This window comes from Protopterus annectens, chromosome 8.part0 (genome assembly GCF_019279795.1).
Source record: "Protopterus annectens isolate FY-2018-M chromosome 8.part0, PAN1.0, whole genome shotgun sequence".
NCBI classification, from domain to species: Eukaryota; Metazoa; Chordata; order Ceratodontiformes; family Protopteridae; genus Protopterus; species Protopterus annectens.
Window position 1 is genome coordinate 177,074,773 of NC_056741.1, and position 17,117 is coordinate 177,091,889.

Genomic DNA, 17,117 nt, shown 5'->3' on the forward strand with positions numbered 1-17,117 from the left:
AAACAGTATACATGTGTTGCCCTCATCTTCAGCCCTGTTGGAATCACAGAGAACCTGCCCCAGTGGATATAAAAGTATGTGTCACTTTATATATCTTAGCTGCAGGGACCCTTCAGTGATCAACATGGAACACAGTGGGAGTTTCACAGGATTCTGCCTCCAGAATACTCCATTAGTTCCTTGATGGCAGGCTGCAATATGTTTGGAATCATATGTGGTTTCCACTTACTCCAGAGGATATAGCTAACACTATGTGAGATTTTTGTGCTATATCCCATTTTCCTGAGGTACTGGGGGACATAGATTGCACCCACATTAAAATAAAGGACCCACCTGGGAGTGTCCTGCAGTATGACTCTGCTACTTGTGCCAAAATACTGACCATGTGTGAAGTGTTACATAATATAATGTATAGAAAGCAGTTACTGTAGTGTAGTCCCTGGTGAAATGTGAGTGTATTATTTATTTATTTATTTAACAATTGTTAACAATGAAAGTCCAACTTAGAACAAAGCCAATTTTATGCAGAGGCCCAGGTTGAAACACTCTAGACACGTGTCTTTGTGACATGGGAGGAAACCGGAGCACCTAGAGGAAACCCACATGAATGCAGGGAGGACATGCAGAGAGCCTCTTGCTGTGAGGCGACAATGCTATCGCTGCACCACTGCACCATATATATGCGTGTGTGTGTGTGTGTGTGTGTGTGCGCGTAAGGTGTGTAAGGTGTGATGACCAGTACTGATGCGTGTATGTCTGCACTGTGGCATACTGGACAAGTCTGAGCCATGCATGGAAGAGGATCAGCTCTGTTGTGACTGCCCCCACCCATGAGAACTGCCTTACCCAGGACATCCACTGACTGACCCTTGACTCTGGCTTGAAGTTGCTGTGTTACCTGAATGTAAATAGTGTCTCTGGATGAGGTTTCAGCTTGACTGTGTCCAAGTCCATGACCGTGTGTGCAGCCTCTCTTATGTGTAGACACATTCCCATATGATGTAGCAGTGAAGGTACTACCATTGTTGCAGTGGAACCTGCCTTGTCCACAGCCACATCGATTAACATCTGAATTGTAACATTTGACTGGCCTCATGACAACAGATGACCAGAGCAGACAAATCATGGTCCAGTGTACCATTCATCCTGTCCAAGCAGTCACACACATATTTCAGGCAGATTCATACATCAGCATGCACAACCTGTAATAGTCACACATTCTCTTCTGAGGCCCTGGTAGAACTTGACTATGCCTCTACAATGGCCCTGCAAATACATTGGGTGGTGGTTACTGACATAACAATCTCAGGAGGAGGGTTGTAATCATACCTCCTGGGACCACCTCTACTGACCCCTCTGTGTGATACCTCCTGACCATGAGGCTAGGAGTAGTTTTGGACATGTTATCATCTGGGGTCACCACACTATCCTGATCTACAGTATCTCCATAAACCTATCCACTCTGTAATGCTTCAGTGTCATGAGTAGGCAGTGGCATAGAGTGGCTGAGTTCAAAGTGTGGGTAGGGGATGTAAGGGTCACACTTTCTGTGTCTGACATTCCTCCTGCAGCCTCATCTCTGCTATCTTTGTAGTATATGGATTACCAGCATCAGACAGGGTACATCAACAGAGCCAATGCCAGACAATGCTTCACCTGTGCACAGACCAGAAAATTAAACAGTGTAACTATGCTCAAACATAACAACCAGACAAACAAATGCTATATCTACAATCACTACTACAGATAATTACTGCAAGTAAGCAGGAATGTACCTCATGCAGGTGGTTATTGCACTTTGGTGCCTGATATACCTGTATGAAGTACATGAGATAGGCATTGCAAGTATTTATGTCATGAAGAAATGCAAATGATGAAGTTAAAGATAAATGTAAACCAACATAACCTGGAGCATCACTACTGGGAACTCTCTTTGGTCTTGTCCATCACTAATCCAGCATTGAGCACTCCACTGTGAAACTCTGAAGAGGTGTCAGCATTCCTGAGTGACACTATGACCTCCACCATCTTGGTAAATGGTGGTACAAATGATGGTCCATAACCTGTTTCCCTCCACTCCCATTCTGCAACCTCTGCTCTGAAGATGGCCCTGTGTATCATATCACATCACTGGCCCTGTGCGGGACCATGTCATTATTATTGCCATGGTCACTGACAGCATTCACATTGTCAACCACCTGCTACCAGATATGGTCACAGAAGGAATTATAGGAAGAGTGCACATCGAGGAGATGTCCACCATGGAGATGGATGGCCAGTAGAGTCACCGCATTCTCAGCCTCTGAAAAATGAGGCTTGCATGAAGCTCTGTCCTTAGTAGCCTTCTTCTTGGGAGGCAATTCTCTGTTGGTAAGTAATACAAAAGTGAACCTCAAAAGCCAGGTTACTACACTGGTAGTAACCTAAAAATGTAATGATTACAAAAATATACACCAATACCCCCTCATGCGACACCTTACTAAAGAATGAAACAAAGATAACTGTTGCCAACAAAAATAGAACCCAGCGGTGTAATGTCCAAATGTGTGTGTGCCCCAAAAAATAAACCTTTAACTGGAGCAGGAGAATCTGCTTATCAGTTTCAAAACCTAAGCACAGCACCACTATTAAAATAGGACACACAACCTAAAACTTGCAGTCACAACAAGTGTGCACACATTTTTTATGTGACCACTCTTGCACTGGCACATATCAAGAAATATTCCCCTCAAAAAGCAATTTATAAACTGTAATGTTGGAAAACTACAGAACGATGTAGATATGGGTGGCACTGCAACACATTTCTAATGGCTTTCTGAACACAAGTATCATTAAACAATGCAGCAAGACAGCATAAAGTACAGAAATAACAGCACTGTGCAAAGATGCAGTCATAGGAATGAAAAGACACACCTTTTCAGATTTGTGAATGTCTTCAAGTCCTGCAGCAATTGTCCAAACAATTCTTTTTTTTTCTGCTGAAGCACAAGGGGAAGAAAATTCTCTGCCCTAGTTTGAATGGAGATCAGTACTTCATTTTGTACTTATAAGGTGTATATAATCCCCCTGGCCATTGTGTGTATGTTAATTAAGGAAAAAATATAAAAATAGCCAGCAACAGGTTGACTGTGAGTAATGATAGAATTTAATAATAGTAATAAGACTTCATCAAACAGACCGGTTTCGGCCTGGATTTAACCTGGCCTTTTTCAGTGTTATAAAAAGCAAAAGTAAATACAGGAAGTCTTAAATAATGAAAAGTCAAACATGATTGGCTGACAAAAAGCATCACGAATATTCATCATAAATATTCATTAAGCCCTGGATTAAACAGAGCACCAAGTTTAGTGATCCATTTCTTTTCTTTTGTATTAAGTTTATTGTGCCAACCAGATTTGTGAGTGCGGTCCCCAATAATCTTATCAATGATAATAAAATGAAATTTAGCTGTCTGATGTTTAAGTGTGTGTTTGTATAAAGCATTAGTTAGTCTTTTGCATTTGATGTCACTTATATGCTCTGACATATGTAGCTTAAATGGTCGGGAGGTCTGGCCAATATAAAATGACTGGCAGCTGCAACTTGCCATGTATATAACCCAATCCGTGTTACAATTAGCAAAAAATTTTATGTCATAAACTGTACTACTATTTCTGCTGGTGAATTCTTTAGATTTCAAAATGTATTTACAATTATTACAATGGCCGCAAGGAAAACAGCCAGTGAGTTTGTCACCCAATATAGTAGTTTGATATAGCTGGGGTAACATGGAATCAGAATGGTTCTTATAGTGATTGAAGTGAGCCCCTAAGTTTTTTCCTTTTCTAAAGGAAAATGAGCAGACATTAGGAATCAAGGTGTTTATTGCAGCATCCGCCTTCAATATATTCCAATTGTCCTTGACAATATCTATAGAAGAAGGCCAGGTTAAATCCAGGCCGAAACCAGTCTGTTTGATGAAGTCTTATTACTATTATTAAATTCTATCATTACTCACAGTCAATCTGTTGCTGGCTATTTTTTATTTTTTACTATATGTTTCTGTCGTGCAACTTCCTCCGTGCAGGGGGGCCTTTTCTTGATGCACAATGTTTTATTTCCTGCTGGAGACCTATGGCGTGCTGTGAGGACGTGTTTGCTTTTATGTATGTGGCTGGCTTGCATCATTTTTGAATTTGGACATTTCTTTACTTCGTTTTTGTCTATCATTATATTTCAAGTAACCTTTGTGTGAATTAACCGAATATTGAGGTCCATGTTACTTTCTGTGAGTGACTCTTCTCCTTTACGCTACTGAGGAATTTTTTCAGCTGCGTGGTATGTTATTTTGGGTGCCTGACAATATCTACAGCTCGAGGGATAAATTTCTGAGCCTCAAGTCACTTATTGGCTTATTTGGGTCGGACTATCATCGACAACTGTGGCATTTTACCGCAAACTACGATTTTGGAACATTTTTTTATTATGCCATGTATGCTTTTGGTGGTTAGTGTATTATTACTTATTTAATATTGGACAGTGCCGTTTTCAATACAAGTGGGCAGTGTGTTCTGTAAGGTCATGAAACATCAGATTTTGGACTAGGAATTGGACAAGGGTGTTTGGATTGTAATCGATGAATGCTTAGGTGTTCAACTCTGCAACATTGCTATAATTTTCTTATGACAATCGTGCCTTTGGTTTATGATTGTGGGCGTTGTTTATGAACATTTTTTGGACATTAACTAACACCATTTATACTTTTCATCACAGGCAATTCTCCTAGGATTTTTTTCCATGTTTCTGTGTTTTATCGGAAACTTTGGACATTTTAGACATGGCAATGTGTTTGAACAAATAATAATATTTTGGTGTTCACATTAGACCTTTGTATATAAGCCAGTGTTTTCTTACTTTCAGACTCCCTGGAATAATTGGACTTTTCATTGTGATCATGGACATTTTTGGTTCTGTTTTTTGCACAGTTCATGCCAGTTTTCTCACTTTATAGGTATTGTTATGTTTCACTATTTGTGCACATATTATATACATGTTTAATCAGTATTGATGTCAAGTCATTATAATTGTGGTTTAGACATATTTTTAAAGCATTAATTATTGGTTTAGCTATATCTTATCTTGAAATCTACAACTACATTTTGGATTTAGGCTATTTTGTGGTTGTCACGTGCTTTTCATAATATACTTTGTATAAATATTGTTTTTTTGGAAGGCTTAACTAGTAGAATCTATTTACCATTCTTGGGCTGATCATCTAGTTCAGGGCTGGCTAGTCACACATATATATACACAAATACATTCTTTCCTATATGCTTTTTCTCTTTGACTCCTTGGAGATCATATAATTATCATATTCATGTGCACATATACATGTTATTAGGCTGTTATCAGCTCATATATATATTTTTGAGTGCCTCACATCATTCCTATACTTGATTGGCTTGTTATACCATTATTGTCCTGTATTGCACGTGGCTAACTTTTTAAGAATATTGGATTGTTGCCATTATTGTCCAATTGTTGACTTACTAATTTTTTATACAGGGCGTGGTTATTTTTCAAATTGTGCTTGACTGATCCATTAGTAATCATGGATTTAAATAAAATATTTTTGAATTTATCCTCTGACAGGGATGATCTTGCTGCTTTTGGAATTGGTGAGGTTTCCAATTCTACAGGAAATATTACTTCCATGAAGCCTGAACAGTGCTGTGAGAAATTATTTTGTGACCTAAATAAAAATATGAGAGCACTTAGGTCTTTTATTTGGCACTTCAAATTATTTAAAGCTTACTTGGTTAAAGGTATGAGTCCAAGGGGTCTCAGAGTAAAAAATCCAACCCCTAGTAGCAGCCCCTGATGATATATTAACAGCAGAATGGTTAACTATCCAACAAGAATGCTCAATGAAGTTTGTTGAATCTTTATCCAAGTTTTATACTAGGGCTATTGATAAAGAAACCACTAAGGTGATACAACTTATTGAAGATTGTAATCAATACCAGGATGAGACATTTTTTCCTGCATTACTATCTAAACTCAGCTCAGATTTGCTGAATTTTGATGCTCAGCTCAAAGAAAGGAAACTTAAAAAATGTTCTCGTGATCAAACTGATTATGAGAGGGGACAACCCTTTAAGTACACCAGACATGTAAGGTTTCAGGATACACATAGTAGGAATATTCCAAATTCTAAAAGGAAACGTCCATGTTCCATTCTCAAAGGACGTGGCAGTCAGACTGACACTATTGATTATGATACATCATCTGGCATGGACACTGAAACACAGCACACCATGGAGTCTCCGACTCCCAAACGTAAAAATTACACATCCCCTTTAGATCACACCGGGGTAGGAGGGGGGTAAAAAACACAAAAAGAGTTACAAGTCTACAGAATCTCATGGAAGTATTAACGAAGAAGTAAATTCTGTTGTTGTTAATAACGTCTGTAACATTTCAAATACTGTATTAACCCCGGAACAAATATCTCTGCTTAATAAAGGTTTATCTTTTATGCCTGGCTTTTTTGTACCCGAAGACAATTTTGCCCAAGACCTATTCACATTTTGCAGATTGATTAACCTTAAATTATTTTTTCAGGATAAGGGGGCAGAACAACAGATCTTGGATGATTTCAAATATCATGCCTCCTCTTTTACACCTCCCATGCATCCTTCTGTAAATCTGTTCTTACGTAGTGTACTTAGGGATTTACATTTTGTGTCCAATACATGTCCACCTATGCCGAACAATATATCTGAGTCTGACTTATCTTGTTTGAATGAACTTGTGCAGAACAAGGAACTGGTGATTGTTAATGCTGACAAAGGTGGGGCAGTGGTTGTGATGAATTGGACTGATTATGATATCAAGACACACAAGCAATTGGATGATGCCAGGTATTACACCAAAATGCCACTTGACCCCACCTTTATGTTCAAACAACAAATTGATAGTTTCTTACATTCTGCTCTGGACAATGGTATTATAACATCTAAAATTGTTAAATTGTTAAACATCTAACTATTGCTGATCCTGTCAGACAGTATATTTATTTTCTACCTAAGATACATAAAGATTTTTTACATCCACCAGGTAGACCCATTGTGTCTGGTATTGGATCGTTAACTGAGCCCCTATCTGAATTTTTGACCAGACATCTCAAACCTTTGCTCTCTTGGGTTAGATCTAGGATCCAAGACACCACCTAAATTCTAAGTATTATTGATGACATGCAAATTGAGGAAAACTGGTGGTTATGTACATTAGATGTCAGTTCATTATACACCAATATTCCTCATTGGGCAGGTTTGGATGCAATCGAATATTGGCTGTATAAAGCAAATATTTATCAACCTGGCTTTAACACCTTTTTGATTAATCTTAACGAACATGTGCTTACAAAAAATGTGTTTTTTTATGATAAGGAATATTACCTACAGATTAAATGAACTGCTAATGGGGCATCCTTTGCCCCCATCTATGCTGATTTATTCATGGCACACATTGAAGAAATCTTGATTTATAATGATACCCATCATTTGTTTTTGCCAGAAATTGACATCTGGTGGAGGTATTTGGATGATTGTTGGATGGTGTGGAGATCTGATATTGAATATCTCAATGAGTTTATGGAATATCTAAATGATAATAAATGGGGAATTCATTTCACGATTACTTATGATCGAGACCGCATCACCTTTCTGGATGTTTTGATATCCAGAAAAGATGATAATACCTTGAACACTGAGGTATATAGGAAGTTCCCACAATATAATACCCTACTCCATGCCTCCAGCTATCATCCAAAACATATTGCCAGAAACATTCCTAAATCACAATTTATTAGAATCAGACACAACTGTTTGGATGATGACAGTTTCAAACATCATTGCCAGGACTTACATGATAGATTCATCAGTAGGGGTTATAGTTCGGGTTATGTCACCATGGCACAGAATCATGCATTGGGTCTCACCAGACCGGATCTATTGACATACAAAGATAAACCATTGTCTTCAAATATATTACATTTTACTACCACTTTTGGTAGAAATACTAACAGCTTTATAGATATTGTCAAGGACAATTGGAATATATTGAAGGCGGATGCTGCAATAAACACCTTGATTCCTAATGTTTGCTCATTTTCCTTTAGAAAAGGAAAAAACTTAGGGGCTCACTTCAATCACTATAAGCACCATTCTGATTCCATGTTACCCCAGCTATATCAAACTACTATATTGGGTGACAAACTCACTGGCTGTTTTCCTTGCGGCCATTGTAATAATTGTAAATACATTTTGAAATCTAAAGAATTCACCAGCAGAAATAGTAGTACAGTTTATGACATACAATTTTTTGCTAATTGTAACACGGATTGGGTTATACACATGGCAAGTTGCAGCTGCCAGTCATTTTATATTGGCCAAACCTCCCGACCATTTAAGCTACGTATGTCAGAGCATATGAGTGACATCAAATGCAAAAGACTAACTAATGCTTTATACAAACACACACTTAAACATCAGACAGCTAAATTTCATTTTATTATCATTGATAAGATTATTGGGGACCGCACTCACAAATCTGGTTGGCACAATAAACTTAATACAAAAGAAAATAAATGGATCACTAAACTTGGTGCTCTGTTTAATCCAGGGCTTAATGAATATTTATGATGAATATTCGTGATGCTTTTTGTAAGCCAATCATGTTTAACTTTTCATTACTTCCTGTATTTACTTTTGCTTTTTGTAACACTGAAGAAGGCCAGGTTAAATCCAGGCCGAAACTGGTCTTTTTGATGAAGTCTTATTACTATTATTAAATTCTATCATTACTCACAGTCAACCTGTTGCTGGCTATTTTTTATTTTTTACTATATGTTTCTGCCGTGCAACTTCCTCTGTGCAGGGGAGACTTTTTTTGATACACTATGTTAATTAAGGCTCAACTCACTATTATTTCTGAGTCACTGAATTTGCATGATGAGCAAACAGGATAAACATCTTTCAGTGTTGACAAGATGCCGCATACATGTCTGAGCAGCACAGGAGTGCAGGTGAAGAGTTTGGCAAGCTAATACCTTCCAAATACACCTCATTAGTACTATTAGCTAGTCAATGATGTGATATATATCCATGATCACAACTAACCCAAACTATAAAAAGGTGTTTCACACAGATAACTGTCACAAATGTGTATAACTTATACACAGTGGGAAATTTGACTGATGTTTGATACACACACTGGTTATGTCAATTAAAATATATGTAATGTTGCTGTACAAACATTCCAGTCTAATCTGTTGCTGGAATCACAGAAGAAAACAGAGACGTGGCCACACACATTACAATTTCATATTCAGAATGTGTACCAGCAACTTCTGCAGCATAAGAGCTGTTAAATAGCCATCTGGGTTACTATTAAGTTTGTATAATTTTTCAGTAACTATAGCATGGAAAATGCAATCAGAAGCCTTGGCTGGGACAAGCGAAGCCAGTGTGCACAGAGTGGCCACTGCCCACAGCCTTAGCCTCTAAAATCTTTTCAAAGAAGCTTACTTGGTTCAAGAGGCAGGACCTGGCTTTCACAAAACCAACCTGAGTCTAGTTCAGTTATTTTGCCTGTGTCTGCTTAAATGAGTTCTGCTATGATTCATTTTATGGCATCTCATATAAGTCTGATGATGCTGATGGGACTTTAATTACTCGAGTGTGTAGCTGGACCATCCTTGCAGATAGGAGACACAGTGGCTGTTCTCCAGGCATCAGGCTGGGGTTGAACAGTTTAAAGAGAGTCTCAGAACATGCTTACTTGGCTGTAATAAGAATGCATCCTGGTATGCTGTCTGGTACCACTGAAGTATTATTTTAAGCCTTTGACAGAGATCCTAAAACTTGTTATATCGTGATTTCAGGGGAAACTGACTTTCAGGGAGAATGTTGCAACAACGTGGGTAGGTTGGATGAATTCAGCACTACATTTTTCTCCTAATATACAGTCTATATACTTGAGATAATAGTATGTATGAACTTAGTGGATTGCTTGACAGCATGACTTAATTTGTTGACATAGCTAAATAATGATTTGTAGTTTCTTTCAGTGTGTGTGTGTCAGCCTTGAGTTTTGTTTCTACTTTACATCTTCTAATAGTGCTCTTAGGTTCCTTGCTGGTATGCTTCAGTGTGGTCTTGTGCGAGAAGAGGAGATGAGAATTTCCTGCAACTTTTCGTTATTTTCTTTCTTTTGTTTTACAATTTATTGATACTGGGGTTCTAACAGGGAGGTTTATTCCTGAATTTACCGTTATATTTTGGATGGACGGGTATTAACTCTTTTTTAATTTCTCCAAATCTTTTGGGTTTAATATGCCATAATGGGAGTGGACCCCATTCCTGAGTCAAAGTACGATAAAAGTTCATGAAATTAGTATCGTTTCAATCTTTGATGTCAGCCAGAAGTGCTCTTCTCAGCACCCACAGTGTGCACAGTAATGACTTCTTCTGCAGTTCATATAGAGTTACTTGGATTGGTAACATATCTAAGTACGATTGTAGATTCTTTTTTATAAGACCCATTGCTCCTACTACTATTGGAACTGCCTGAGTATCTTTCTTCCAAATTGCTCGTTTCTGCTTGCAAATCCTGATATTTTATGACTTTGTGTCTCTCTGTACACAGGACACTGTAGTCATTGGGTGTGGGGATTTCAATGATCAATGCTACTTTTGTCTTCTTTTCCTGGATCACTATATCGTGTTTCTAACATCTATCTTTTGAACTGTTGGCAATGGATAATCTCATATGATATAAACGTCATCATTTTCTATGATACTTTGTGGCTCATGTTTCCAGTGTTTTTCAGCCACTTCAATACCATAATGTTTGCACAATCCCCAGTGCAACAATCTTGCTGCATTATTATGCCTTTCAGTATACAGTCCTTTCACCATTAGTATATCACAATCAGCAATGAGTTGTGCAACTGTTTCCAATTCGGTTTTACAAAACCTACATGTGTCTATTTCTCCCACATGTTCAATGGACTTTGTAAACCAACGTGTATGTAGCCCACTATCTTGGGCTGCCAATTTTAACCTTTCATCTCTTGGTTTGAATTTGCCTCTCCTCAACCATTCCTGCATTCATTCCTGATCAGCATGAGGTTCTTCCAAAAGTTTTCTGTACTTGCAACTATATTTATGCCTTTTCCATATTTCTCGTCTTCTCATCTGGTCCTTCTCCTTATATTCTTTCTTTTGTTTTTTTGTCACATTCAGTTTTTGCCTGATATTCTGTCCACTACTGGTTTGATTTCCATTACTGCTTGACACTATTTACTACTAATTTCTACTAAATTAATTTCTACTAAATTAAGCAGAGAAGTTATCTTGGATTTATTCTCATCGTGTTTCAAAACTTTCATGGGTCTTGTGAGGTCAGCAGATACAGCGGATATAAAAAGTGTACACAGCCCTGTTAAAATGTCAGGTTTTTGTGATGCAAAAAAATGAAACCACAATAAAGCATTTCAAAATTTTTTTCACGTTAATTGTGAGCTATAACCTGTACAATTCAATTGAAAAACAAGCAAATCTGTTAGGGGAAGAATATAAAAATAAAAAAAGTACAATAAGCTGGTTGGATAATTATGCAAACCCTTAAGCTAATATTTTGTTGAAGCACCTTTTGATTTAATTACAGCATTCAGTCTTCCAGGGTAGGAGACTATCAGCATGGCACATCTTGACTTGGCAATATTTGCCCACTTTTCCTTGCAAAAGTGCTCCAAGTCTGTCAGATTGCAAGGGCATCTCTTGTGCACAGCCCTCTTCAGGTCGCCCCACAGATTTTCTATTGGATTTAGGTCTGGGCTGTGGCTGGACCATTCCAAAACTTTAATTTTCTTCTGGTAAAGCCATTCTTTTGTTGATTTGGAAGTATGCTTGGGGTCATTGTCATGTTGAAAGGTGAAATTCCTCTTCATCTTCAGCTTTCTAGGAGAGGCCTGAAGGTTTTGGGCCAAAAGTGACTGGCATTTGGAACTGCTCATAATTCCCTCCACCTTGACTAAAGCCTGAGTTCCAGTCGAAGAAAAGCAACCCCAAAGCATGATACTGCCACCACCATGCTTCACCGTTGGGGATGGTGTTCTTTTGGTGATGCAAGGTGTTGTTTTGCACCAAACGCAGCTTTTGGAATTGAGGACAGAAAGTTCATCCTTAGTCTCATCAGACCATAACACATTTTCCCACATGCTTTAGGGCAACTTGATGTATTGTTTTGCAAATTTTAGCTGGGCCAGAATGTTTTTCTGTGTAAGAAAAGGCTTTCATCTTGCAACCCTACCCCATAGGCCAGACATATGGAGAATACAGGAGATTGTTGTCACATGTAGTAAACAACCAGTACTTGCCAGAAACACCTTCACCTCCTTCAGCATTGCTGTAGATCTCTTGTCAGCCTCCCTGACTAGTTTTTGTCTTGTCTTTTCATCAATTTTGGAGGTGCGTCCAGTTCTTTGCAAAGTCACTGTTGTCCCATATTTTCTCCACTTTTTGATGACTGTCTTCACTGTGTTCCATGGTATATTCAATGCTGTAGACATTTTTTTGTACCCTTCTCCTGACTGATACCTTTCAACAATGAGATCCCCTTGATGCTTTGTAAGCTTTCTGCAAACCATGACTTTTGCTGTAGCAGGCAACTGAGTAAATGACAGAGAAATCGTACTAGGACAGCTGAACTTTATTTGGGGTTAATCAGAGTCTCTTTAATTGATGGCAGGTGTGTACCCAAGAAGACTGAATGCTGTAATTAAAGCAAAACATGCTTCAACAAAGTATTAGTTTAAGGGTGTGCACACTTATGCAACCAGCCTATTGTACGTTTTGTATTTTTTATACTTTTCCCCCTAACAGATCTGTTTGTTTTTCAATTGAATTGTACAGGTTATAGGTCACATTAAAGGTGGGAACAGTTTTTAAATGATTTATTGTGGTCTCATTTTATATCCACTGTATGTGTGCAGTCCCATGATTGCAGATCTACATGAGTAATCAACTAATCAGTTTCAAAGAGGCCCATCCCTCTTTCGGAACGGGGAATATATAATCTTGGTATGCACTGATTTTTAAAAATCATTTGATGAGCATGAAGCATCCTTCTTGTTTTCCTATCTAATCTATTCAACTCGTTTTGGGGCCAGTCAATCACTCCAAAACTGTAAGTAAGGACAGGAAGAGCAAATTAGTTTATAGCTTGAATTTTGTTGCGAAATGTCAGTGCTGTTTTCAGCATTAATTTAAGTCTTCTGAAATATTCCTTACTAAGTTTTATGTGCATTTCTTCATGTTTTATTATTGCTCCTTCATCAATCCCCAGGTATTTATACACTCCCTCTTGCTATTATTGCTCCTTCATCAATCCCCAGGTATTTATACACTCCCTCTTGCTCAAGTTCTTTTATATCACATTCTTGTCCCAAAGTAATGTTTTCCTGGTGTTGCAGTTTTCCTGCTTTAAAGGTTGCTTTTGCACATTTATCAACACCAAATGACATTCTTATATCATCTGAAAAACTTTTGACAACTTGCAGTTGTGCTTTCAGTTCCTCATTGATGAGCTATACAGTTTTAAACGATCGACAAAGAGAAGATGAGAAGTCTTTACACTTTGTTGTTTTCTAGGAGCCAAATTATAGCTGTGGCCTAAGCTGTTAAGTAGACAGATTAATGGGTTAAGGGCAAGGCAAAATAGCAGTGCTGATAGAGAGCCACCGTGGAATATCCCACTTTGAATTTTTATCCCTGGCATAATAATTTGTCCTTTATTAAAGCTTAATTGCAAAGTGGTCTGCCACTGTTTCATGGTCACTAATGTAGTCAATCAGTGTAGGGTGTATCTTATACATTTTAAGCACTCTTTTATCCATGAATGAGGGATACTATCAAATGCTTTTTTGTAGTCAGTCCATGCCATACTTAGATTCTTTCCCTTTTTAAAGTTCTCCACTATGACTTTATTTCAAAACAAATGATCCTTTGTTCCATATGACTTTCTTTTATTGCCCCTTTATTCTACTGCCATAACTGAGTTTTCCTTTAAATGACTATAAACTCTGTCAGCATCAATCTCTGTGTATAGTTTATACATCATGGAAAGGCAAGTTATTGGTCTATAATTTTTAGGGTAGTTTGCAGGTTTACTTTTAAGTAGGAGCATTGTTTTTTCCTGTTGTTAACCAGGTTGGTGTCTGTTCTGGATGCGCATATAAATAGGTCTTACTCATGTCTAAATCTTCATGCAAAAATTTTAATACTTTCAGACAAAAATTAAGTACTGCATCTGGGCCTGGGATTTTCCAATTAGAGGTTTTTTTTAACTTTGTTTCAATCTATCTGGCTGTTACTTCATCCCTTTTCATATTCTGTACCTTTAACCCCCTTATTCTTTATTTTACTTCTTCAATACATTTAGCATCTTTGTTATGTTTCACAGAATCTTCATAGAAACACCTCCAAAATGTATTTACTTCCTCTTTTTTGGCGGTCTTTCACTTCCTTTTACCTTATTTCCCAGTTCTCTATAAAACTTTTTTGGATCACCAATAAATTGCTTATTTTGTACTTTTCCTTAATCTTCGTATCTTGTAAGTCTTTCCAACTGTACTGAAATTTTTAGTTTGTTATTTGTGATAGTGCATGCATGATAGATCCTGGTATGTTCTAACACTGCATTTTTTTTATCACGTCTATCTTTCTTAGTATTTTTGTCGATTTATTCCCTCTTCTTTAATCTTCTAGCAGTGACATTTCTTGTCTTAACTGCTTTATAGTTTTGTCTATTTGATATTTCTATGATGGTATTCGATTTCTCCCCTTCCTTTCCCTCACTACCATGTGATCTTGTGGTAAATCTTTATCAGTTATTAATTTAGCAGCACAGTAGTATATCCTGTTTACTTCTGTTATATCACATGGGTCTCTAACAGTCCTAATTACTATGTTCATTTGTTTTATCAAACTCTTTATCATGCAGCTATTCCGATGTTGTTGAAAGTCAGAGGGGAGTATGGCAGCCCTCTCAGTTAGGTCTGTTTGCAAGGAATTGTTGGGAATTTTGCATATGAATTCTACAAGCAGAAGTACAATTGTCATAGAGAAGTCCCTAAAGAAATTCTCATTTGTAATACAACCAAGCCTTACAGACACAATGACAAATTTGTAGTCGGATTTAACTATGAATGAGGAGATGTGAGGTTGGTAAGAACCAAATAATGGATGTTACTGTCTCTATTTGGTGATTTTACAGTTTATTCCAATGCATTGGTACTTTCAAAATCCAGGAAATGCTGAGCATTATTACTATATTCAGAGGTGTAAGTATGTCAATCAAAGCTTAGGTAACTGATTTTCCCTAGCTAGAAAGTATTTGATTTGTTATTTAATGCCTCAATGGTGTTTTCATGATCTATGAGGGACACTGATGGTGATCTGCAGCTAGCAGTGAAGTAGATGTTGGATTTGATAAGGGTGATATGTATCTCCAGGGGCTCCAAGTTATGGTCAAGGGTTATTTGATGTAAGTTAATGGTGTTTCTAAGAAATGCAGATACTGTCTAGCATTTACCCAAGGGTCTGAAGGCATTATAGGTGCTACACCATGGTACAGAGGGAGTGCTGTAACTGCAGTGAAACCACACCTCAGTAACTGCACAAATACAAATGTGTTCATGTTGCAGGAGAGTCCCATATTCTGGCATATTTTTATTCAGCCTCCTAGCATTGAGTAGTGCCACCATTATGCTGTCCCAATTTGAGTGTGATTCTGTTAGGTAGGAGTGTCCAGTAAGTCGACTGTAACAAGAAAAGACACTATGGGAGAAGCAAACCCTAATATAAGACAAAGCAAATAGTCTTACCTGTTATCTCATCCAAGACTGACACATGCTGGATTACCCTAGAATGACATCAGTTACATAGCAGATTGTTAAATCTGATTATCTTGTCTTGATATTTTAATTATTTTGTCATGACTTGACTATAAAAGTGAAACATACGTAATACAATGAATATTAATAAACTCAGTGAAAGTAACAATCAAGTGGTATGGAGAGTATTAGAATTTTGGAAGGTATGCTTTATACGTACAATACACATAAGGAAGCTAGGATATACAATTTGTATAAGTATACATATTTACAAAGTTGATGTAGTTCAGAGAGTTGCTATGCAATTTGTTTGACAATACTAAGTTAAGAGGGGTTCATTAGCCACTTTGTCTAGCCATTGTATCTAGGCATCATTCTGAGTGAGTGCAAGCTACCACTTAAAAGGAAAGTCTTTCTTACCTCTCAATGTGAGTAGTACATTCCATCATGTCTCTCTGTATGCCCCTCTGGGTTGAGCACTTCATGTCATTAAGTCTCACAAAGGCAACCATAATGTCATAGTCATATTTGTTTGGCTTAAGGAATCTTTAACACCCTTGTAATATCACAGATGCTGGCACCGGACAAGCACCTCATATTCACCCAATTATTTTCCATTTCGGTGAGTGTGGATTCTGTGTGCCTAATTACAGAATTGCCTATGACTAAATATTTCTGTTGTGTGGAAGCAGACTTAGAATGGCTTATTTCCATAAGCCTGCTTACCCGATGACTCCTGAGTGAGCTGTGTGGATTTGCAGTATGTGTGAGTGGAGAAGTAGTAGGTGTTGCTTTCTGTGCTAGAGGCTGGGATATTTTAGACTGTGATAAAGGAGGTTTGGGCATCTTTTTTATCTTTTCGGCCTCAGTATAATCATAGGTCTAGTAGTTTGCTGTGATTGATATAGTGGTGTGGAGATATGATGCATACCGATAGTAAAGTCAAAGTCAAAAGTCAAAGTAACCTTTATTGTCATTTAGGACTACACAAGTGCAGGCTAAATGAAATTCTGAGTGTCTACTCACCAGAGAGTACAAAGGAAGGCAAGGATAACAACAACAAAAGTATAACATTTCAGTTTCAAAAAGATATCCAATACAAGACCCACAGAAGGATAAATAAATCAATAATAACAGCAAAAACACACACCCGCCAGACAGTCATAAGAATACTGTA